Here is a 24,571-nt window from a genome sequence, read left to right as displayed (position 1 = left end):
CTGCCTTTTGTGCTTAACTTCTTGAGAAGGCCAAGAATAATAAATGCCTCCTCTTTCTTCTCATTCTATCTAGTTTCCTTATTTACCATATTAAACCAAAGCTGTTTTCTAAAAAGCTATTCTAAAATGACCGACTTCTTCATCCAGTGGCTTTTTCTCAATTCTCAACTTTCTTGATTTCTCTGCAGCCTTTGACACTGTGGATTACCCCCTTCTTGATAATCTCTTTTTCTGAATTTTTAGGACACTGTCAGCTGGTTCTCTTCCTTCCTATTTGACTTTTCAATTTCTTTTGCTTGATCTTCACACAAGTAACATCTGCTGACTCTAGATGTCCCACAAGCTCTGTCCTGGTATTTTATTTGTGATCACATCAACTGCCTTGGATTCAATGATCATCTCTATCTGGATGTTTCTTAAATCAACTAATCCAGTCCTAACCTCTTTTGGATAATCTCTACAGTCTTTCATTCCCAATTGCCTTTCTGATATCTTGAATTGAATGATCTGTAACATCTTAAACTCAACATTGTCAAATAATCATCTTTTCTTCCTGAACCTTCCTCTTTTTCTAACTTCCCTATTATTGTTTAGGATACATATCCACCATCCTCCTAGGCACTCAGGCTCACAACCTATTTGTTATCTGCAACTCTTCATTTTTTCTCATTCCCTATGTCCAATCTATTGCCAAACTTGTTCATTTGACCTTTGTACCATCTCTTCTCATATGCACGCTTCTCTCCTATGCTATTACCTCCACCTTAATATAGACCCTTATTACCTTCCACCCAGACCATTGCATTAGCCTGCTGGGAGCCCTCTCTAATAAAAGAGAATTGTTCCCCTAGATATGTGACAAGACATTTTTTAGCATTCAATTTTATAAGATTTTGAGTTCCAAAGTTTTTTCTCTCCCTTCCCCTTCTCCCCTCTTCCAAAGATGGTAGGTAATTTAATCTAGTCCCTTCTTACCTTAAGTTTCTACTCCAGCCCATCTTCCATTCAGCTGTCCAAATGATCTTTATAATTTGTATCTGTCATTTTTATCCTCTCAGTAAATCTCAGTGTGTTTCTATCAACTCCAGCATCAAATATGATATCAGCTTTCTATTTGGCATTGAAAGCCTTTCCTTGCACATATTTTCAGTCTTTTTACACCTTACTAGCCCTTCATTCCCTATACCCTTGCTGTTTTTTGATAAAGACACTCCATCTTGAATCTGGGCAGGTTGTCCTCAATTCTTAGAATGCTTTCTTTCTGAATCCAGCCATTCTGGAGAGCAATCTGGAATTATGCCCAAAAAGTTATCAAACTGTGCATACCCTTTGACCCAGCAGCGCTACTACTGGGATTATATCCCAAAGAAATACTAAAGAGCGGAAAGAGACATATATGTGCCAAAATGTTTGTGGCAGCTCTTTTTGTTGTAGCTAGAAACTGGAAGATGAATGGATGTCCATCGGTTGGAGAATGGTTGGGTAAATTGTGGTATATGAAGGTTATGGAATATTATTGCTCGGTAAGAAATGACCAGCAGGAGGAATATAGAGAGGCCTGGAGAGACTTAAATCAACTGATGCTGAGTGAAATGAGCAGAACCAGAAGATCACTGTACACTTCAACAACAATACTGTATGGGGATGTATTCTGATGGAAGTGGAAATCTTCAACATAAAGAAGATCCAACTCACTTCCAGTTGATCAATGATGGACAGGGGTAGCTGCACCCAGAGAAGAAACACTGGGAGGGGAATGAAAATTGTTAGCACTAATATCTGTCTGCCCAGGTTGCATGTACCTTCGGATTCTAATGTTTATTGTGCAACAAGAAAATGATATTCGCACACATGTATTGTACCTAGACTATATTGTAACACATGTAAAATGTATGGTATTGCCTGTCGTCGGGGGGAGGAAATAGAGGGAGGGGGGGTAATTTGGAAAAATGAATACAAGGGATAATATTATAAAATATATATATATATATATATATATATATATATATATATATATATATATATATATATATATATATATATATATAAATAAAAAAAATTAAAAAAAAAAAAAAAGAATGCTTTCTTTCTTCACCCTTTGCCTTTTGATTTCCCTGTCTTCCTTCAAATCCCAGCTCAAATTTCACTTTATATAGAAAACCTTTACTGAATCCTCTTTAATGCCTTCCCTCTGTTGATTATTTCCATTTTATTCTATGTATAGCTTGATTGTACATAACTTTATGCATATTGTCTTCCCATTAGACTGTGAGTCCCTTGAGAGCAGAGACTAATATTTGCCATTCTTGATATGCTTAGTCTAGTGACTGGAACATAGTAGATGCTTAATAAGTGTTTCTTGATTGACTGACTTCATTCACAGGGTCGTTATTTCTTGGCCTATCAACATTTCCATGAATCTTTTTTTTTGGCACAAGAGTCATGTGTTGAAGATGAGAAACTACCTATATGGATCAATAATTGTTCGTATTTGGTTAATTTTTTTTATTCTTATCAACAATAAAGTCCAAGCTTTTTTCTAAACATTTGGTACCCTGACCTCTTTCAGATACTTTAGTTTCTATTCCTTAACTTTTCAAAGTTATATTGGTCTATAATAATGGACCACTCCTCTGTGAATACTGTTTCTAGATCAGCTAATCTTTTTTCTTTTGTGCCATTTTTACTTCTTTATGCAACACATAAGTGATTGGGATGTTGGATCCTGTTTGTATCCAACACACAGTACTTCAGAATAAAAGTCTGCACATATGTATACCAGAAATATTCTGTTCTATGACTTTTTTGGTTTTTTGAAAAGAAAAATTTATGGCAAGCATGTTTTTCTAGCAGAAAGCCAATGTGTATCTAAGGCCAGAGAAGCCAAAATATGTGTCCCATAGGCTGCATGCAGCCCACTACACTCTCAAGTGTGGCCCAAACAAATTTAAAATGAATTTGAAAAATATTTGGCAAAAAAATAAATAAAAGTATAATAAAGCGTAGATAATACTACCTTTAAAAACTAAGTCAATATGTGTCCCACAGGGATCTTCATGTAAGGTTTAATGGCCTCTCTTTGATGTTGACTCCACTAGGTACAGACAAATAGACAACATGTTATTTTACTGCAAACCCATCGTTGTATAACAAAAGCTGTCTTCAGGTGTGTTTCTTAAGTTATAGTTTCCCTTGTAAGATTTATGATGTAATTTAATATTTACTTATTTTTCTGTGTTTCTAAAATCATATTTGATAAAGTTGATTACTTTTAAAGCTTGTCTTTTGATGGAATATATTTTTCTCTTATATGTATAAATAATATTTGTCAGAGGCTTCTTAAATGCTGCATAGAAAAGTATTATATTTTGGGAAAACTGGCTGTTTTGTTTTTATACTTTTTAGAAATCAAATGTGTTGCTGTTTCCTTAAGGATTATACTTAAATCTAATTTGTTTCATTAAAAATGGATGCCTCACTTTTTTTCCCCCATTCTCCCTCAAGAGGCTTGCACCATCCACGGCCTATTGTTAATATTGTAGTTTTCCATCTTTTACAATACTGAGAGAATCTTCCAATAATAACAAATATGGAGCTTTGTTTGCTTTCTATTTATGCATAGCTAATGGAATGTACTGTGAATAAGGCCTCTCTCACACTTTAGCCTTGATTCAAGCTTCATAATATAAAGAAAGGCTCTGTTATTCAACAAGTTAAATTCCCTAAGTATTTTACCATGAGTTATCTCTTTAATAAGGCAGTCTCTCTCAAGGAGGAAAAAAGAGATAACATAAGAAAATTAAAATATTCCTAGATAGTAAATGAAGTCAAAAGTTTATGCTTATAGTCCAGTTAATGAAGTATGATCTTCTTCCCTTTTTTCCTTACTTTTACCTATTTTCTTTTGAACATCTACCAAAAACATTTTCATTTCCTTTTTCCTCCTTTTTCTTTCCCCCATGTTTCTCTTTTAGCTTTCAAATCTATGTACTTATTCCCAAACACTTCTAAATAGAAAACATGAGTGCTAACTTTCTACTCTTTTGAGATTTTTTTTAACTTGAGAAATAAATAAAATTCATTATATAAACATTAAATCTATTTTTGCTTTTGAATTATGTACATCATAGATTAATATCTATGTACAATGTAATTATTTAGAAATTTGTCTTAACAAATTCATGTTTTTAAAAGGATTCTGTAAGTACTATAACATATTATCTATATGAACTTAAGGTAGTTAAATAACAGGAGTAACATTGACTTTTACAATTAATTAGAAAATAAAGCTAATATATATTGTGTTACTAAGATTGAAGATGAGGACTCCATTCATCAACTATTCAGCCTAGGGGATATATAGAGAACAGATTTGAATGAAGGTTTATACAGTATTACTAAAATGGAATTACTTATTAACTCAGACCAATTGGATATGGGTTCTGGTCCTGGTTAAAGTCCTGCCTCTGGGGGTTTCATATATTCATGAAATGAAAAGTTCAATTTTTATTTCTTTTATAATGATAGATAAAACTTACTTATTTAATTATCTCCATATGTCTAACATAGACGCCTGCTAGAGGCTGAAGTAATTTGAAAATTAGGTTCCAATTTAGATCATGGGAAATAATAAAGCATAACAAAGTCATGAATAGATTATGATTTCTTTATTGATTACTGGGATTCACGTTTTATAAATAATCTCCTGTTGGGCAATTAAAAGTATTAATATTTTCATTAGACTGTGGTGATAATAATTCCTATTTCTATAATGCTTTAAGATTTGTAAAGTATTTACCTTACAACTCTGATGTAAATTGGTGGTTCTTATTTAAAGGATAATGATCCAAGGGATTCACATTAAAATTTATTTAATGGAACTTAAGCAGTAAATAATTGTCTGGTTATCTTTCAAATATATTTTTCTGTGATAACAAATACATGCATATTTGAAGCATAAATTTGTTTCCTGCAGTAATTCAAAATGGCAGTGGCCATATATGTAGTGATTTTGATTTTCATACAGTGATCACACCAGACTGATCGCTTCTGACAAAATTGTTGCAGTTTCTCAGTGTCATCAGATTGTTTTACAAATTGCCATAAGAATTTTACATTTAAGGGCAATACAATTTTCATTTGTTAGTTACATGTACATATCCTCATTTGTGTTCTGTACACTATACCCGAGTAGCTCCTTCATTCCCCTCTATTACCTTCAATCATACCTTTTCAGCTGTGATCACATCATCAAAATGTTTCAAATGTTTGTATTTGAACTGTGCAAATGTTGGGTTTGAAAACAATGGTCACTGGGCATGTACATTATAAGCCGTCCTGAAATTATTAAAAACATTCTGCAGAAACAGATATTATATTTCCACTTGCATTAAAGCTATTTTCTGATGTGATCTTATCCTCTGTTCAGAATACTATTCTTTCATCTGCTAATTTTCAAATGAATTGCTGGCAACACTAGTGTGTCATTCAGCAGAGTTTCTGTGAAAGTAGATTGGTATGCCTATGGTATAAGAAAAGAACATGTGAAGAGAGTCAGTCCAGACAAAGACTACCTTGCATATAAAATTGTTCAAAAGCAAAGCAGTATATGCAATTGAACTTAAAGTGCATTTGTCATTGAAAATGCTTGTCATTGGGTGGTAGAAAAGTAAATCTATTTAATAACTAGGTATTCATTTTCATTGATGGATTAGGTAACTTAAAAAATGAATTCCATCTTTCAACAAAACAGTTTTTAAAAGTCTCCCATTTTTGCCACAAATTTGTTAGGGTGAGCATTTTTATTATTCTTTTAAATCAAAATTAAGACAAAATTAAACTCAGTATGTACCATATTGAACAAAGTAGCATGTGTTCAAATTTAAATTCATATATGATTGTTATGTTAAATATCTTAAAAGTTGTAAGTAATTTCATTAATTTTTATATACACATATTCAATAAAACACAGAAATTTAATCTGAATTCTTGCAAATAATAATAAGCATATTAGTTTTTGTTGGTTTAATTTTAATTCTTATAGACTATCCTGCTTAAAATATTATAATTGTTATAATTAGTTTTTAATTTTATATTGAGTTTTAATAGTTATAAGTAGAATAACATTCTACATTATGATTATAATTGTAAGTTTCTAATGAATAAATTTAGAAGAGTATTATGAATAGTATATTATATCATCCTAGGGTTAAACAAAAAATACTTTTTGTTTGTTCATAGGAGTTTACAGAACAAAAAGTATTGAATACACAGCTAATAAAATCTGAGGCTGAATTCAAACCTACATCTCCTGCATCTAACTGAAGTGTTCTTTCCACTATACTATGTTGCATTTTTTGGTTGTAAGTTACTTGACCAAGATCTCAATTGGATCTGCTTGTACCTTTTTGCATGTAATAGGCACTTAATAGATGTTTGATGAGTGAGCAGATTGAATATTTGTAAGAATTTTTCTCCCACTCAAAGAAACTGGGAATGACTGATTCTGTTGGGAAAAGGGGGTGACACTCTCATTGTAATCTAAGTTGGAAAAGTAATGAAAGGCAAAAAAAAGCACTTAACTTTTGGAGAACTAAGGGGAATCTAGTCAGCAACTTGAGTAGTCTTTTTGTCATCAATGTGGTTCATATAGTGGCACTTTTTTTTTTTTTTTAAGATGAAATAACTGAAGGTGTTTAGACTAACCAGAAGGATTTTGCATGGAAAACTATACTCTAGATACAGGGGTTCTCAAACTAAGGCCCGCGGGCCAGGTGTGGCCAGCTGAGGATGCTTATTGGCCTGGCAAATGGGCTGAGGGGCAGAGACAGTGTGAGTTTTTGTTTTTACTATACTCCAGCCCTCCAACAGTCTGCGGGACAGTGAACTCTGGCCCCCTATTTAAAAAGTTTGAGGACCACTGCATCTAGAACAACCAGTAAGCCTTCCTTAAGACAGCTGGTACAGGGGCAGCAGCAGGAATGCTACAGAAACTCAATAGATATATCCATAAAACCAAGGAGCAAGTGTCTAATGCTGTCATCTGCACAATAAAGTATACCTAACCTAAGAGATGTGTTATTATGGAGATTAGGTGTTTTTTTTGTTTTGTTTTGTTTTGTTTTAATATTTCCCTAAGAGAAAACAATATAAGAAATCATAAATGTATTATCTACAGTCAATAATATGGTAATATTTTCAAAATCAGAGAAAGCTAAGTGGCTTAGTGGAGAGGGTTAGGAAAACCTGAGATGAAATACAACTTCAAATACTCGCTAGCTATGTGACCCTGAGCAAGTCATTTAACCTCTGTTTGCTGTAATTCACTGGAGAAAAATACCTCCAATATCTTTGTTAAGAAAACCCCATGCTCTGCTCAGTCATTATTTAATTGTCTCTGACTCTTTGTGACTCCCATTCAGAGTTTCTTGGCAAAGATATTGCAGTGCTCTGCCAAAATTTTCTTCTCCAGCTCATTTTACAGATGAGTCAACTGAGGCAAACAGGGTCACACTATTAATAAATGAGTGAAGTGGAATTTGAACTCGGGTCTTCTATGATCACAGACCCCACATTTTATCCACTGTGCCACCTCATTCCCCTCTATTAAGCAACTTATATGTTCCAGACACTACTTAGTTCTAGGAATATAAAGAAAGGTAAAAAAACCAATTTTATACACCAACATACCTGGGGCTACTTAAAAATTTCTCAGGTGAAAAGAGGTCACTAGTGGGAAAAGTTTAAGAAGTCCTATTTTAGAACATTACAGTAGGAGTCATTTCCCCCCAAAGATAAAGTTATATGAGCTGATAATCTCAGGATTGCTTAGATATGTAGAGGGTCCAAGTTATTTCACAAGAAGATGATTCAATGTTGTTAGTGGGAAAATTTTTTCATGACTCGCTATTATTGAAATCTTTGTTTTTAGTTTTTTTAGTTATGACAAAAAGAAAAAGTAAAATATATGCAAATTTAAAAATAATGAAATAGATAACATTTAAATGGATCTAGTTTGCAGAGTACTTTATGTATTTAATGTAATTTGATTTTGAGTACTTTATATATTTAATCTAATTTTATTTTTGCAGTAATTCTAAAGTGGTAGGTGCTGTTATTTCCCCAAATTTATAGATGAAGAAACTGAGGCTGAGAGGGTAAGTGCTTACCAAACCCAAATGACTAGTAAATGTCTGAGACAGGGATTTTACTCAGATCTCAGATTCCAAATACATTGTGCTGTCTACTATTTCATCCGGGTGCTTATAAATAGTATATAGAGAGAGCATTATTACATTGTAGGATTTGAAAGGAACCTTTTTTCTTTTTCTTTTTTATTTATACTTTATTTTTTAATTAATTTTATAATTACAACTTTTTTTTGATAGTATATATGCATGGGTAATTTTTTACAACATTATCCCTTGCACTCACTTCTGTTCTGAATTTTCCCTTCCCTCCACCCCCTCCCCTAGATGGCAGTCCCATACATGTTATAATATATCCTCGATACAATATATGTGTGCAGAAATGAATTTCTTGTTGCATAGGAAGAATTGGATTCAGAAAGTAAAAATAATCTGGGAAGAAAAACAAAAATGCAAACAATTTACTCTCATTTCCCAATGTTCCTTCTCTGGGTGTAGCTGATTCTTTCCATCATTGATCAATTGGAACTTAATTAGATCTTCTCTTTGTTGAAGATATCTACTTCCATCAGAATACATCCTCATACAGTATCATTGTTGAAGTGTATAATGATCTCCTGTTTCTGATCATTTCACTCAGCACTAGTTCATATAAGTCTCTCCAAGCTTCTCTGTATTCATCCTGCTGGTCATTTTTCACAGAACAATAACATTCCATAATATTCATATACCATAATTTACCCAACCATTCTCCAATTGATGGGCATCCATTCATTTTCCAATTTCTAGCCACTACAAAAAGGGCTGCCACAAATATTTTGGCACATACAGGTCCCTTTCCCTTCTTTAGTATTTCTTTGGGCTATAAGCCCAGTAGTAGCACTGCTGTATCAAGGGGGATGCACAGTTTGATAACTTTTTGGGCATAATTCCAGATTGCTCTCCAGAATGGTTGGATTCTTTCACAACTCCACCAACAATGTATCAGTGTCCCAGTTTTCCCACAGCCCCTCCAATAGTCATCATTATTTTTCTGTCATCTTAGCCAATCTGACAGGTGTAGTGGTATCTCAGAATTGTCTTAATTTGCATTTCTCTGATCAGTAGTGATTTGGAACACTTTCATATGAGTGGAAATAGTTTCAATTTCATCATCTGAAAATTGTCTATTCATATCCTTTGAGGTATATAGTGCAAAGTAATAGTATCCTCATTTTGTCGATGAGAAAACTGATTCTCATATAATACTATAAAGTTTTTGCAAAGTGTGTTTCCATTTAATTCTTACAATCCTTTTAGATAGATAAGTATTGTTATTATCTATTTTACAGATGAAGAAAATGAGACAGAATGTTTTAAGTAATTTGTCTGTGGTCACATGGCTAGTATATATCTGAGATAGGATTTGAGATCAGGTATTTTCATTTCCCAATCTAGCTGTCTTTTGACTTAAGTCTGTGTGTAAGTTAAATCTTACTTTCATAAGATGACTAAGCCTTATTTCCCAGGCATACTTCTTCTTCATCTCCTTTATCAATTTTCTTTTTTTCATAATATTCTTTATTCATTATATGCTATAAACTATTAACAATCATTATGATACTCTGCATTGATCTTTGGATGACTTACAACTTTAATTGTCCAGGCACTGTTGTATTTCTTGACTCCCAGCCATATAGTTTCACCAGAATAAATTAAAAAGATGATTTTTGCTTTAAGGAAGAAGAGTCATTAAAAGCATCATATCATTTCTCCTAGGTAATCAGTTTGATCTCTTTTTAAATTAAATTTTATTTTTTAAATCAACAAAATCTGCTCCATTATCCAAGTGCATTTGCTCAGTTCTAGCCCTTTACAGTTCTTTCTCTTTACTTTTCTCCTACTCCCATTAAAAAGCAAGGTGGGGGTGAGAGAACCTGTTACAGAAGTGAAGGAAAACAAATTCCCTTATTAATCATATCTTAAAATATGTCTATTTCTGTACTCAGAGTCCTTCATCTTTTGTTGAGATGGTTAGCATGTTTCGTGATAAGTCTTCTGGAATTATGGTTGGTCATAGTTGTTAAGTGTTTCAAAATTGTATTCACATCATCATCATTATTATTTTTTTTAATATTAATTGTTCTCCTAGTTCTATTCACATTACTTTGAATCAGTTCATATAAGTATCCCCAGATTTTGCTTTCACCATTCCTTTTATCTTTTCTCACAGCACAATAGCATTCTGTTACATTCATATATTATGTTAATCAGCCATTCCCCAAGTGATTTCCAATTTTTTGTCACTGTAGCATGAGTTACTACAAATATTTTTGTATATATGGATTGTTTTTCTCATTTGTCTTTTTTGGGTATAGACTGAGTCATGGTATTACTGATTCTGTAAATATGCACAGCTCTGGGGTCAGAGTTCCAAATTGTTTTCTATAATGGCTTGACCAGTTTGCAACTCCATCAACAATGCATTAATGTGCCTATCTGGGAATTTGACATTTTTTTGGAAAATAGTTTTTCTGTAGAGTAATTGAGATGTTCTGGAATAATCACAAGTTTAGATCTTATCCACAGAAACTTCATTTTATTTAAGTTTGGAGAAAGATTAAGTTTGTAGAATACATTATTTCAGTCTAAGTCCTCTGACTCCAAATTCTGGGCTCTTTTTAACACATGGGCTGTTTCATTAACATTTTTTTTTTTATCAAGTTATTTTAAAATCTAGAACCACTTGAATTTCCATGATAGAATATTTTAGATGAGTTATTTTATATCCAACCAGTCAATTTGTCACTATTTCCTAAATTTCTAAACAACTGTTAACATCCTAACTCAGGAGAGGAAGGGAAAAATAAGAATTTATTGAGTGTCTTACTATGTGCTAAGTACTATGCTAAAAAGCACTTTACAAATGTTTTTTCATTGCAAAATCATCATTGTCATTGTCATAGTTTTTCTCTACTGTTTCTATAATTTACATTCAACATAGTTGTCCACATAATACTCTTTCCCAGAGCAGGGGTCAGCTTACTTTTATCCACAGTCTTTCACCTGTTGGATAGTTTGCAAGCTAAAAATATTTTTTACATTTTTAAATGGTTGAAAAAAAATTACAGGAAGACTAATATTTTGTGTTGGAAAGTTTTATGAAATTCATACTTCATGACCAGAAATAAAATTTTATTGGGACATAGCTATGCTCATTCACTTAGATATTGATGTGTCTGCTTTTGTGCTCCAACTACAGAGTGAAATGACAAAGACCATATGTAGTGCTCTCATTGCCCTACATGGCTGTTGGACTCACTACAAATTATAATGATGCAGTCATAACTTTACAGTATTCTGAGTGCCACAGGTATTACTGTATGGAGACTTTATCATTATTGTTATTATTACTATGAGTATGTACACATTATGTCAAAACAAAAAAAAGAAAAAATATTTTAAGCTCAGGGCCATGATTGAAATTTCTCTGTATGAGAACTCCCATTACCCATTGAATGCTGAATGACTTTTTAAGTTAGCTTTTGCTGACTTGATGTTTATTAATGAACCCAACTTAAAATTACAAGGCAAAAATAATCAAATCAACAACTAACATTTGAATCACATGTAATGTCCAGCTGCTTTATAAACTTTCCATTGCAAAAGTTAAAACAAAAAAGCCATTTTCACAAATTTGTTTTGTTTTGTTTATTTTTTTTTTAATTTTTTATTTTATTTTATAATTATAACATTTTTTGACAGTACATATGCATGGGTAATTTTTTACAACATTATCCCTTGCACTTACTTCTATTCAGATTTTTTCCCTTCCTCCCCCAACCCCCTCCCCCAGATGGCAAGCAGTCTTATATATGTTAAATATATTACAGTATAATTTAGATACAATATATGTGTGTAGAACCGAATTTTTTGTTGCACAGTAAGAATTGGATTCAGAAGGTAAAAATAACAGTTTACATTCATTTCCCAGTGTTCCTTTTCTGGATGTAGCTGGTTCTGTCCATCATTAATCAATTGGAATTGGATTAGCTCTTCTCTATGTTGAAGAAATCCACTTCCATCAGCATACATCCTCGTACAGTATCATTGTTGAAGTGTATAATGATCTTCTGGTTCTGCTCGTTTCACTCAGCATCAGTTGATGTAAGTCTCTCCAAGCCTCTCTGTATTTCTCCTGTTGGTCATTTCTTATAGAACAATAATATTCCATAACATTCATATACCATAGTTTACCCAACCATTCTCCAATTGATGGACATCCATTCATCTTCCAGCTTCTAGCCACTATGAAAAGGGCTGCCACAAACATTTTGGCACATACAGGACCCTTTCCCTTCTCTAGTAGTTCCTTGGGGTATAAGCCCAGTAGTAGTATGGCTGGGTCAAAGGGTATGCACATTTTGATAACTTTTTGGGCATAATTCCAGATTGCTCTCCAGAATGGTTGGATTCTTTCACAACTCCACCAACAATGCATCAGTGTCCCAGTTTTCCCACAGCCCCTCCAACATTCATCGTTATTTGTTCCTGTCATCTTAGCCAATCTGACAGGTGTGTAATGATACCTCAGAGTTGTCTTAATTTGCATTTCTCTGATCAATAGTGATTTGGAACACTCTTTCATATGAGTGGAAATAGTTTTAATTTCATCATCTGAAAATTGTCTGTTCATATCCTTTGACCATTTATCAATTGGAGAATGGCTTGATTTCTTATAAATTAAAGTCAATTCTCTGTATATTTTGGAGATGAGGCCTTTATCAGAACCTTTAACTGTAAAAATGTCTTCCCAGTTTGTTACTTCCCTTCTAATCTTGTTTGCATTAGTTTTGTTTGTGCAGAAACTTTTTAATTTGGTGTAATCAAAATGTTCTATTTTGTGATCAATAATGGTCTCTAGTTCTCCCTTGGACACAAACTCCTTCCTCCTCCACAAGTCTGAGAGGTAAACCATCCCATGTTCCTCCAATTTATTTATGATTTTGTTCTTTATGCCTAAATCTTGGACCCATTTTGATCTAATCTTAGTATGTGGTGTTAAATGTGGGTCCATGCCTAGTTTCTGCAATTTGTTTTGTTTTGATTTGTTTTCGCTGAGGCTATTGGGGTTGCCCAGGGTCATACAGCTAGGACGTATTCTGTCTGAAGTAATATTTGAACACAGGTCTTCCTGACTTCAGGGGTGGTGTGCTCTATCCACTGCGCCACTTAGCAGCCCCATTTTCACAAGTATTTACAAAAGATATATTTTTCTAAGTTAAAAGCACAGTTCTAGCAATGTTTTTCTGATCTTGATGCAAGTGTGAAGGAAATATCCATATTTTAAAATCCATTTATTTAACTGTGCAATTGAGGAGCTTTTACCTAACCTTCATTTGGAAGTAATTAATCTATATTGTCATGCTAAAAGGCAACTATTGAGAAGAATCTAATGAAATTTTATAAATGCCTTCCAAGTGATAAATGTGCTCAAATAAATTCTTGTACTCCTTAGTTGACATGAGTATTTGACAATATTTATCTATGTGAAGACATTTTCAGAGGTGAAATATGTAAAATCTCATTGCATTAACAGGTGAACATTTGCAGTCAATTTTGATGACAGGAAATATAAAAAGAAATACCAATCTTTTCATCAGCAGACTTGTATTATTGAAAAAAAAATTGATTACACTCAGTTATTTTGAGTTTTATTAATACAAAAAAATCATGGTAATTTTCTCTCTTGTTACATAAATTTCTGTATAGTATCCTTAGTTTTTCAATTTGGTCTACAGAGCTTGAAACATTTGCTATCTAGCCTTTCACAAAAAAGTATGCCAGTTTCAGACCTAAGAATAATTCCCCAGCCTCATGACATTGTAGGCCCTTCTATAACCATTTACTTTATTTATGTCTTCTGTGGGTCAGTGTATATACATATATATACATATATAGATAGATAGATAGATAGATAGATAGATAGATAGATAGATAGATAGATAGATAAACACACATATGTGTATACATGTATTTTAATATATAAATAAATTGTGAAATAGGAGTAACATTTATAGATTACACATTATACCATTTATGGTACCATTTTGGAGACAAAAGGAGATATGTAGTCAAAATTCTTGACCTAGATTTTAAAGTGGTTATTGTTAGTGTACACTAAAGTGGTATTTTTATACAAACCAGTTTCCATATTCTTCCTATAAATTATTCTACTGTCCATTCCTACTACCTTGCAATTGCTCATTCTATTCCTCATACTTGGCTCCCTTTTCACTTCTTCACTAATCTACAGAGGTAGTTTTCTTATTTCTCTGAGACTTTCTTGATTGACCCTCTTCAATGATATTATGTCCTTGATTTGTAATATTTATACCATTTCTCCTTTAAGGTAGAATAAATTTTACTTTTCTCTATAGGTTCACATATTCTGGCAGGCTTTTAAAAAAAGTTATTAAATAAGTTCTGTTTTGATTTCATGGACAAACTTAAACCCCCTAATTATGTTAGGCTTTTTGAAAATTTTAATATCACTTTGTAAATAATAATACAGTGTCATGTGAATGGTAGGTATTTTTGAACGATTATTTTGCATTTATTTGTTTTATTTTGTCCCATCTATAAATATCAATACAACTGTTCATTAAATACCAAATTGACAAATTGCTCAAATTAATCCTAATCTGTTATGCCACATGGTAAAAATTCATTAATCTAAAATTTATAGTAACTTTGGCTTAGACTATCTAGTCTACATTAAAGTTTGCCTTGAGCCTCCTATGGAAAGAAAAACAGTTTGGGAAGACATACAACAGGTTACTAAGAGAATTAGTACTATAAATCTGGTCTTGAAATTGTTTATTTAGCAAAAATGCTTTTTAAAATTTTTGGAAGCATTCTTTCACGTTAAAATTATTAGGAAAGTATAAAATCATCCTTAGATTTGCTTTTTTAAATTTTTTATTAAATTGGTTGATAAGATTTATTTATCAATAATTTTCTTAGCTCAGTTTCTGTAATTGTCTCTAATTGAGGAAACCATGTGTGGAACTAGAATTAGGAGATCTAGTTAAGCTCCCCTCAAGTTCTATCATCATATTTACCTTTATTTTGTAGATGATTCCCTCCACATCCCTAATTACTTTCTATATATTTGGCATATCTATGCACACGTATGTTAAGGGACAGGTCAATTTTTCCAAGAGCCTCCATAGCTGTGAATTGTAGTATCTGAAGTGAGTTGCAGGGCAGCCTTTCTGACATAGGTGTTGCAATCTGGGAATGAATAAATAGAGAGAAGAGAAGAGAGGTCAGACAATGCAACGGCCTCTAAAGTCTCCTTGTATCATCCTCTCACAAGAGGTGATCCATTCTTCAGGTCTGGATTGGATCTCCAGCAGCCATTGTCAGGTGGTTCCCAGTAGCACAACACACTTATATGTATATAGACACTTAGGTTCATATGTATGTTTGTATATTTTATATCTGTTGTTTCCTCCTAGAAAAAGTAAGCTCCTTGAGGCCCGTGATATTTTCACTTTTACCTTTGAATCTCTGCCACCTAGCAAGATACTTACTGGTATTTGCTAACTACTTATTAAATGTATGTTTATTATTCTAGTTAGGTTCTGCCACTAACTAAATCTTGGTTTCCTTATTCTGTGAATGTGGAAAAGTAATAAAATGCCACTTATCTTTTTTTTTTTTTTTTTTTTAATCTTTTATTGGTATGTTCTTGTCTTCCTCTTAGGTAGTATGGTTTTAGAGTAAGGCAGCTTGAAGTAGGATTCAAAAACCTGAGTTCAAGTTATGAATTTTATAACCGTGATTTTGTGACAATGAGCAAGTCAGTCAGTTTCTCAGTACCTCAACTTTATAAAGTTAAGTTTCAGATTAGTTATAATTTGACTATCTTCATAGTTAAGGGAGTTTTCAAACCAGGTGTTTCCCTATACTAATGATATTTTTAAAAAGTCCAAACACCTTTACCTTTCCAAAAAATGGTTTGCTCCCACTTGATGGTTTCTTGTTTTTTCAGCCTGCTGACTTGAAGCTTTCTACTTTATCAACTCAAAGTAAAATGGCATATAATGTGCTGATTTGTTTATTTTTAAATTAATTTTATAATTACAACTTTTTTTGGCAGTACATATGCATGGGTAATTTTTTAACAACATTATCCCTTGCACTCACTTCTGTTTCGAATTTTCCCCTCTTCCCCTAGATGGCAGGCAGTCCCATACATGTTAAATATGTTATAGTATATCCTAGATATAATATATGTGTGCAGAAACGAATTTCTGGTTACACCAGAAGAATTGGATTCAGAAAGTAAAAATAATCTGGGAAGAAAAACAAAAATGCATTTCCCAATGTTCCTTCTCTGGGTGTAGCTGATTATTATGTCCATCATTGATCAATTGGAACTGAAATAGATCTTCTCTTTGTTGAAGATATCTACTTCTATCAGAATACATCCTCATACAGTACTGTTGTTGAAGTGTATAATGATCTCCTGGTTCTGCTCATTTCACTCAGCATCAGTTCATGTAAGTCTCTCCAAGCTTCTCTGTATTCATCTTGCTGGCCATTTTTTACAGAACAATAATATTCCATAACATTCACATGTCATAATTTACCCAACCATGTGTTGATTTGTTTTGCTTGACTATGATGATTTATAAAAGAGTTTGTTTAAACTTAAATTTTCCTGCCAGGACTGGAGAAGTGAGAAAAAATAAATATTTAATGATTGGGGACATTTTTAAATTAAAAAATTAAATGTCATGATGCAGTAAGAGAAAGCTCTGACTTTTGAGTCAAAAGAACCTGGGTTCAAATCTTAGCTCTATCACTGTCGGTTTTCTAATTTGTAAAATGAAGGGATTGGACTAGAAATATATGATCTTTCAGCTTTAAATATATGATCTAAATATATAATGTCCTATGGACAAGTGCAACCTTGGTCTTTTTCTTTAAGTTTCTAAGACAAAATCCAAAGAAACACTCACCTTCCAGATTAAGGATTAATTGCCTCAAAGCACTTTTTTCCCCTCCAAAGCATGCTAGGAACAAAATTCAGGAAAGATTTTAGAAAAACATGCTTAAAGTGATAAGCAAAATTGAGTTGTGTAAGAAAAAAAAATTAACAGGAGGCTTAAGATTTTTCCATCTTGTATTTCTAAATTTAACATTTTTTTTTTATATTAAAGCAAAAAAAAAAAAAAAAAGGAAAGGAAAAAAATCACCAAAATCTCTTAAGTTTATTGTAAAGTTCATTATATGAATTTTCTACACCTATAATACTTGCTTCTTGTAATTTTGCAATATCAAATTTTTGTTTTTTATGGTGGAAGATTTTCTATTATAATTATTGTGTACATTGTTTTCTTGGCTCTGCATTTATGACACTTTGCATCAGTTCATATAAATTTTTCCATGCTTCTCAAAACTAATTTTTGGTATCTTATAGCACAGTAATATTCTATTTGCATTATATGCACAATTTCATTAACCTTTCCCTGGTCGATATCGGGACATGTACTATGTTTCTAATTCTTGGCAACCACGCACACAGCTCCTATAAATATACATATCATATAGGCCCTTTTTGGTCATTGACCACCTTGAAATATTTACTTTCAACAAAATCTTTGGGTCAAAGTATGTAAATATTTTTAGTTTAATTTTTATTTGCATATTGGGAAATACTTTAATTATCACAGCTCCATCAACAGTGAATGCATTAGTGTCTTTTTACAGCCTCTCCAAATGTTGACTGTTGCCTAAGTTTTTTTTTTTTTTTTTTTTTAGAATCTGCAAACTATGGATTTGAGGAAAGAAAGGGAAAAAGAGGGTGGAACTGAAAGTACTCAAAAGGAATAGGAATACTTTGGTGGTGGCAATTTATCCTTTGTTTTTGAAGAGGACCAGTGACATGAGGAAAGTGACAATGAATTCATTTTCTAGTGAATTAGATTTAAGTGAGGCTGGGGTGTGCAAAATCACCAACTCACTCCTCCAAAATTTAGGTCAGGGGGACTGGATATTGCTCTGGATACAGTGGGAGATCTTGGCCTTTTTTAGCTAAGGTCTTTAACTAGTCTCAGTTTTTCTGAGGCAACACCCATTCAGTGATTAAGGCTAGATAAAAAATATATTTAAGTACATATTCAAAAAAATCAATGTGGGAAAAGACCCTCAGGGTTCCTGGTCAGAACATAAATAATTGCTATTTACAACTACTCTGAGGCAACAAAATCCAAAAGTGACCAATTGAGATTTGGGTTGGGATCATTATAGGCCTGGCTCAGAGCCAGAATGATTTAAATTTAAAAGCATACTCAACTCCATTTGAATCCTATTGGTTTTACCAATACCTGTTCAGATCTTTATTTCAAGACATTTACATTTCTTGTCAGGTCTTTCTTTCCCAGTTCCATTTGTCTGAGGTAGTACCCTTTCAGTGATTTTAGGTTGAATAAAAAGTGAAGCAAAAGATCGCCTCATTTGCCTGTTCAAAAAAGAAATCTGGTGAGATAATGAAGAGGGGGTCAGGCATAGGAATGGCTTAATTAATTACTTAATTAAAGTTTTGTAAAATTCTCTAGGTGCAATTTTCAGATGAAGAAATTGAAACTATTTCTAGTCAGATGAAAATGTGCTCTTACTCACTATTAATCAGAGAAATGTAAATTAAGACAACTCTGAGATAACCACTGCATACCTGTCTGGTTGGCTAAGATAACAGGAAAAGATAATGACAAATGTTGGAGGGGATGTGGAAAAACTGGGACACTAATTGAAGTTGTAAATGAATCCAGTCATTCCAGAGAGCAATATGGAACTATGCCCAAAGAATTTTCAAACTATTCATATCCTTTGATCCAGCAGTGTTTCTATTGGGCTTATATCCCAAAGAGATCTTATAGGAGGCTGATGGATGTGGCTCTCTTCAATAGTGAGATGATTTATACCAGTTCCAATGATTTTGTTTGGGACAAACCTACCTAAATTGGCCACTCAGAGATCACTCATATAAAGCAGAATTATTTCTTAGAATCTCGAGAAGCGGACCCCATCCTGTTCTGTGAGCCAAATTTCACAGCAGGATAAGGCCAGAGCCTTGAAAATGCTTACAGCTTTTACACATTTCAAACAAAGAACCTCCAAAATCCCGCCCTCTATATGTTGTGATTGGTCACATGAGTTTACTGTACCCCTAGTTGGTATTAGACAAAGTAATATACAGCTTCTTCGGCCATGTTGGACAGTGGAATGTTGTTTAGGCCTTATCTAAAATCACGTGATTCTGGAGAAGCCAAAACTGAGGCCTAATAGGCTTGGTCTACTTTAGTAAACAGTCTCTGATCAATATGTGCTGTAAGTTCTTCACCCTTTTCCCACACAATTTGATGATGAAGAAAGCCATCTACACCCAGGGAGAGGACTGTGGGAACTGAGTGTGTTTCATAACATATTATTTTCACTGTTTGTTGTTCTTTGCTTGCATTTTATTTTGCCTCCCCCACCTTTTTTTTTTTTCTGGTTTGATTTGATTTTTCTTGTGTGGCAAGATAATTGTAAAAATATATGTGTATATATTGGATTTAACATACATTTCTACCATGTTTAACATATATTGGACTACTTGCCATCTGGGGAGTAGATGGAGGAAAGGGGAGAAAATTGGAACACAAGATTTTGTAAGGGCTAATGTTGAAGAATTATCCATGTATATGTTTTGAAAAATAAAAAACTTTAATAAAAAATTATCTACGTGAAGTGTGAGAGAATATGGACACATGGCTGGTTGAGATAGTGCTCTGGCCTAGCCAAAGCTTAAGGAAGTAACTCAAGTCTTAGTGAGCTATTCCTTCAGTGCTTGCCTGTTGGGATTATAATTATGCCATTTTCATTTTACTTAGCTTAAGAGTGGATCAAGCTTAGGCTAGGACCAATTAGAAGATACTGCTTTATGGTTAGGGATCCTTCCCTTTTCTATTCCCCTTCCCCTTCTTACTTAGTTGCTCATCTTGAATCATGAGACCAGGAGCCGGTGGTATAGAAAAACTGATGCTTAAGAATAAAACTTGGTGTTATCTCAGAAGACCAAATGTCAGCAATCTTACTGAAAAGAACTTTGGACTGAGAATCAGAAATCCCATTTTCTAGTTCCTGTACTTATTCCTCTATCATTCCGTAGCCTAAACCAAAGGTATGTTACACCCATTCTCAGAGTGTACATTGCCATTACACATATCTTGTCCCCTTTACATCACCTCCTAGAAAAATGCATTCTAAAGTAATGAAATGGAAGTAGATGAGGGACTCAAGGGGAAATACTAGAGGGCTACCAAACTTCTTCTCTTCTATAGTATCCATAGTTAGCTAGTGGTGGGTTGTGATGAGAGGAAAAGAGAATACCACAAAATAACCTGGTCTCTTGAATGTTTCCTGATATAAGGTAGCTAGTGCCTTTGTAACACTAAGGCAGGTTTTATTTTTGTTTTTAAACTTCAGGTGTACATCTAAATGAATGTTCTTCAAAGCACTGTAGTAACTTTTGCAGGTTTTATATTTACTGAAATGATGCTGTTTTTACTTAATTATCTGAAATTTCCTTTAGAAGCTAGCTGCCTATGAAGCTAAAAAGAAAAATTTATCTATAGATACTCCATTTGGAAAAAAAAAAAGTTATCCAGGAATTGTGCCTTTAAATTAGTCAGTTCCTCCATTATATATTTGTTAAGATTCTAGTTTGTTCCAGGCACTGAGTTAGCTGTTGTTAATGTGATGTGAAGTATGGGGATAACAGAAGTGCTGAACCCAGAAAAATATGTTGGGATTTTAGGACTCTGCCTGTATGGGCTACTAAATTTTGGGATTTGAGGGTTGGACGCCAAAAATATATTGGTGCTTCAGACCAGTGTTGCAAGGTGTCTTAAAAGAATATGTAGGCTTAGACCATTTCTAAATCAAGAGGCAAAGATGTTATGCTGCCAATAGAGTGTTAATTTTCAAAAAGGGAAAGACAGATTAAGTTTTTAATAAACTTAATAAGGGCCATTGTGTCCCTTATTAAGCAGAGTAACCCTAGAAGTAGGTAAGCAAAGAGGTATTCATTAAATTCTTTCATAGGAGAAAAATAACTTCAGGAGTTGGTTGACATCATAACTTGGCCTTGTGATTGGATAACTGTAGGGCATAATAATTTTGTCAATTCCAGGAATTCTATAAGGATAAAAGACCCACTTAAGTACAAAAGGTCCACCTGCTTGCCTTGCAAAATAGCTTTAAGCCCCGTTTTGATGACTTCCCCTGCTACCAAAGACCTGGGATCTTTATTCACCTCTTTCAAATGCAAATTTAAAAACTGAAGCCATTCTCATTTAATGGAAGTTATAATAAGTACACACAAATATAGGTACATCATAAATTAAATGGGGAAAATAACATGTAAAAACATTGTACAAATGAGAAAAATAAAGGATAAATTAGAAATGATCTCAAAGGAAAGGAATTTCAATCTTTTTGGAGGTTAGATTTTTCCTGGACTTGAAGGAAGCCAGGATGCAGAATTAAGAAAGAAAAGAATTCAAGCATGGGAGGAAAATTGCTTATTTTCACTAACCTCTAACTAAAATTTAGCATTTCTTTCAATTACTTAAAACATTATTCTGAGAAAAGATCCAGTGGTTTACTATGCTGTTAGAGGGGTCAGTGACATACAAGAGTCCTTAACAGACACGTGTTGTAATGGATGGGACCAACTATGGAATAAAATTAACAGTTTATAAAGAAATGTTAATAGTATATTCCTTAATCATTTTCATCTTTTCAGAATCATTTGTTTAAAAAATTATTTTGTAGTTAACTTGAGATATTTGATTTTTAAATATTGTTATGAGACATAAACGACTGTTGTAAAAGAGAAGAATCTTTTCCTTTTATATATCAACTTGAACTGTTCATTTATAACCTTAAGAGAATTTTAAGTATATGAATATTTTAAATGTCAGTGTTTCAAATCTAAAAATAAAATTCTGTTATTAAGCATAACATCTTATTCTATTAAATTGTTCATGATTCAGAGTCATCTTAAATAGCAAAGTTCTTAAGATGTTTGTTCTTTTTTTTTTTCCCCCACGAAATTTAGAAATCCTGATACTATTTTTTTTTTTTTTTAACCATTTCTTGAAATTTATCACCCAGTCTGTGCAGAGTAACAATGGAAGTTTAAGCAGTGGGGTAATAAAGACAAAAAACGTCTTTCCTTTTTAGAAAGGAGCTCACATTTTAATAGAGGATGAGAGAATAACTTGTGTAATATATAAAAACAAAATTTGTTCATAAAGTGGACAAGTTTGTGAGAAATGTATTGAAACTTTTTATCTCATTTTGCAAATTCCTCTGTAGAATGGCAAGTTTAAATCAATTACCAATTTTACTAGGATGTTCTGAAGTTCAGATGAAATAATGCATGATAGAGGACATTTAAATGAAAGCTCTTTATCTCTATCATTAGACAAAATACCCTCAGTCTTGTTTAATAAAAGTTTTAAGGATCATAATACCATCCTAATAATGGGATATCTAGGTGGTGAAGCAGTTAACACTCTAGGCTTGGAGTCAGTTAGACATGAGTTCAAATGTGACCTTTGGAATTTAGCAGTTTTGTGATCCTGGGCAAGTTACTTAACCTTGCTTGCCTCAGTTTCTTCATGGAGGAAGGAAATGGCAAGCCACTATAACATTTTTGCCAGGAAAATTAAAATGGGATCTCAAAGAGTTGGATATTATTGAAATAATTGAACATTAACAAAGAACATATATTATTTATCATTCCAGTGAACTAAATACTGATCAAAGTCACTGCTTTTCCTAATGTATTAAAGGATTATTTTTAACTTTGTCTCAGTACCCGTGTTTTGTGTAATTATAGCCACTTTGACCACTATGTTCTTATCTCTGACTTCTAACTATAGAAACACTACTCTGATTTATTTTTTCATTCTGCTATTGCCACTCCTGTGTTGGTCTCTTATTCCCTTCTTTTCCTCTTCCCTAGAACTTAAGTAATACCTAAGTATCTCTGACCCATATTTATTGACCATTACCGTTATTGGAACATATTTTGCGCTGTTTGGCAGGATGAATGCCCAAAAATAAGACATTATCATCATAATTTACCATTTCACATGAAATCATAGTTTTATATAAAATATAAAGCATCTTTTCTTGTGGGATGGAAAATTCTGGAATGTTAATTTATACATTCTTTATTTCTTTAGACTTTTCTAATATGCTGAATATGAATCTTTAAAGAAAATATTCTTGAATGTTCAAGCAAATATAGAATAGAAGCAAAGTAGAGTGCTGTGATTACTTGTTTTCTGCATTGGATTCTTGATTTGCACTTTGAAAACCCTAACCTTTCCTAATTCTTTCAAAAGGTTATTGCAATTTGTGCATTGCATATAAATGTATGTGTATAAGAAAAGGGTGAGTGTTGGATTCAATTTTTATAAGAATTCCTATTAATCCATTTGAATGATTTTTTTTCTTGATTGGTAAGCAATATCATTTATACTTAAGAAAACTTTGCTTATAAGAGACAGCAGTTTACTTCAAATAATGTTTATGTATTGTTTTATTTTAGTATATACAGCGCTAAAAAATCAATAGCGATTATATTAATGTTCTTGAACATTTTTTAAACATTTGATTTTATTCACTTAATCTATTTTTATGGTTGCAAGGGATAGCTTTTTTTTTTTTTTTTTGCTGAGGCAGTTGGAGTTAAGTGACTTGCCCAGGTATTAAGTGTCTGAAGCCAAATTTGAACTCAGGTCTTATAGACTTTAGGGCTGGTGCTCTATCTACTGTGCTACCTAGCTGCCCAAGTGATATATTTTTAAAAATGTCATTTTTCTGAGCTTTACGTTATTGAATCGAACAACTGTTGCTTGTACCAATCATTAACATCTCAATAAGCACATGTTATATATTTGCACTGATTTATCAGTGCATCAGGTGATGCACATAGACTACAGCTGAGTAGTTTAATCTTTAAAAAAAAAAAAAATTTTTTTTTTTTTCTTGATCACTGAGACCACCCACCCTCCCAACCTTTAAATGCTATGCTTTTTTACATACTGTTTGTCCACTGTTCTCAGAGAAGAGGATACAAAAGAGTTATGGTATATATTTAGTACTTTAAAGGAGCTAATAACAAAAAAAAAATTTTAACAATTTTAGCAATTTTAGCGATATTTAAAAATTTATAGTATTCATAATTGTGTGTAATATTCTCAGCAGTCTACATTTTAGTTTATGCACTTATTAACTCAAATTGAATCATAGAAACTGACAATTTCCATCTTTTGTAAGAATTTAAAGTTTTTCTGATTTTGTTTACTTTA

At 32.8% G+C, this 24,571-nt stretch overlaps 1 protein-coding gene across 1 annotated transcript in view; it reads left to right on the top strand.

Moving 5' to 3' along the window:
* Nucleotides 1–24,571, top strand: part of ARFGEF1 (ARF guanine nucleotide exchange factor 1) — a 160,340-nt gene that overhangs the window by 11,534 nt on the left and 124,235 nt on the right. The gene's annotated exons all lie outside the window — the stretch shown is intronic.

This window comes from Sminthopsis crassicaudata, chromosome 1 (assembly GCF_048593235.1).
Source record: "Sminthopsis crassicaudata isolate SCR6 chromosome 1, ASM4859323v1, whole genome shotgun sequence".
NCBI classification, from domain to species: Eukaryota; Metazoa; Chordata; class Mammalia; order Dasyuromorphia; family Dasyuridae; genus Sminthopsis; species Sminthopsis crassicaudata.
This window is presented reverse-complemented; position numbering and strand designations above follow the sequence as displayed.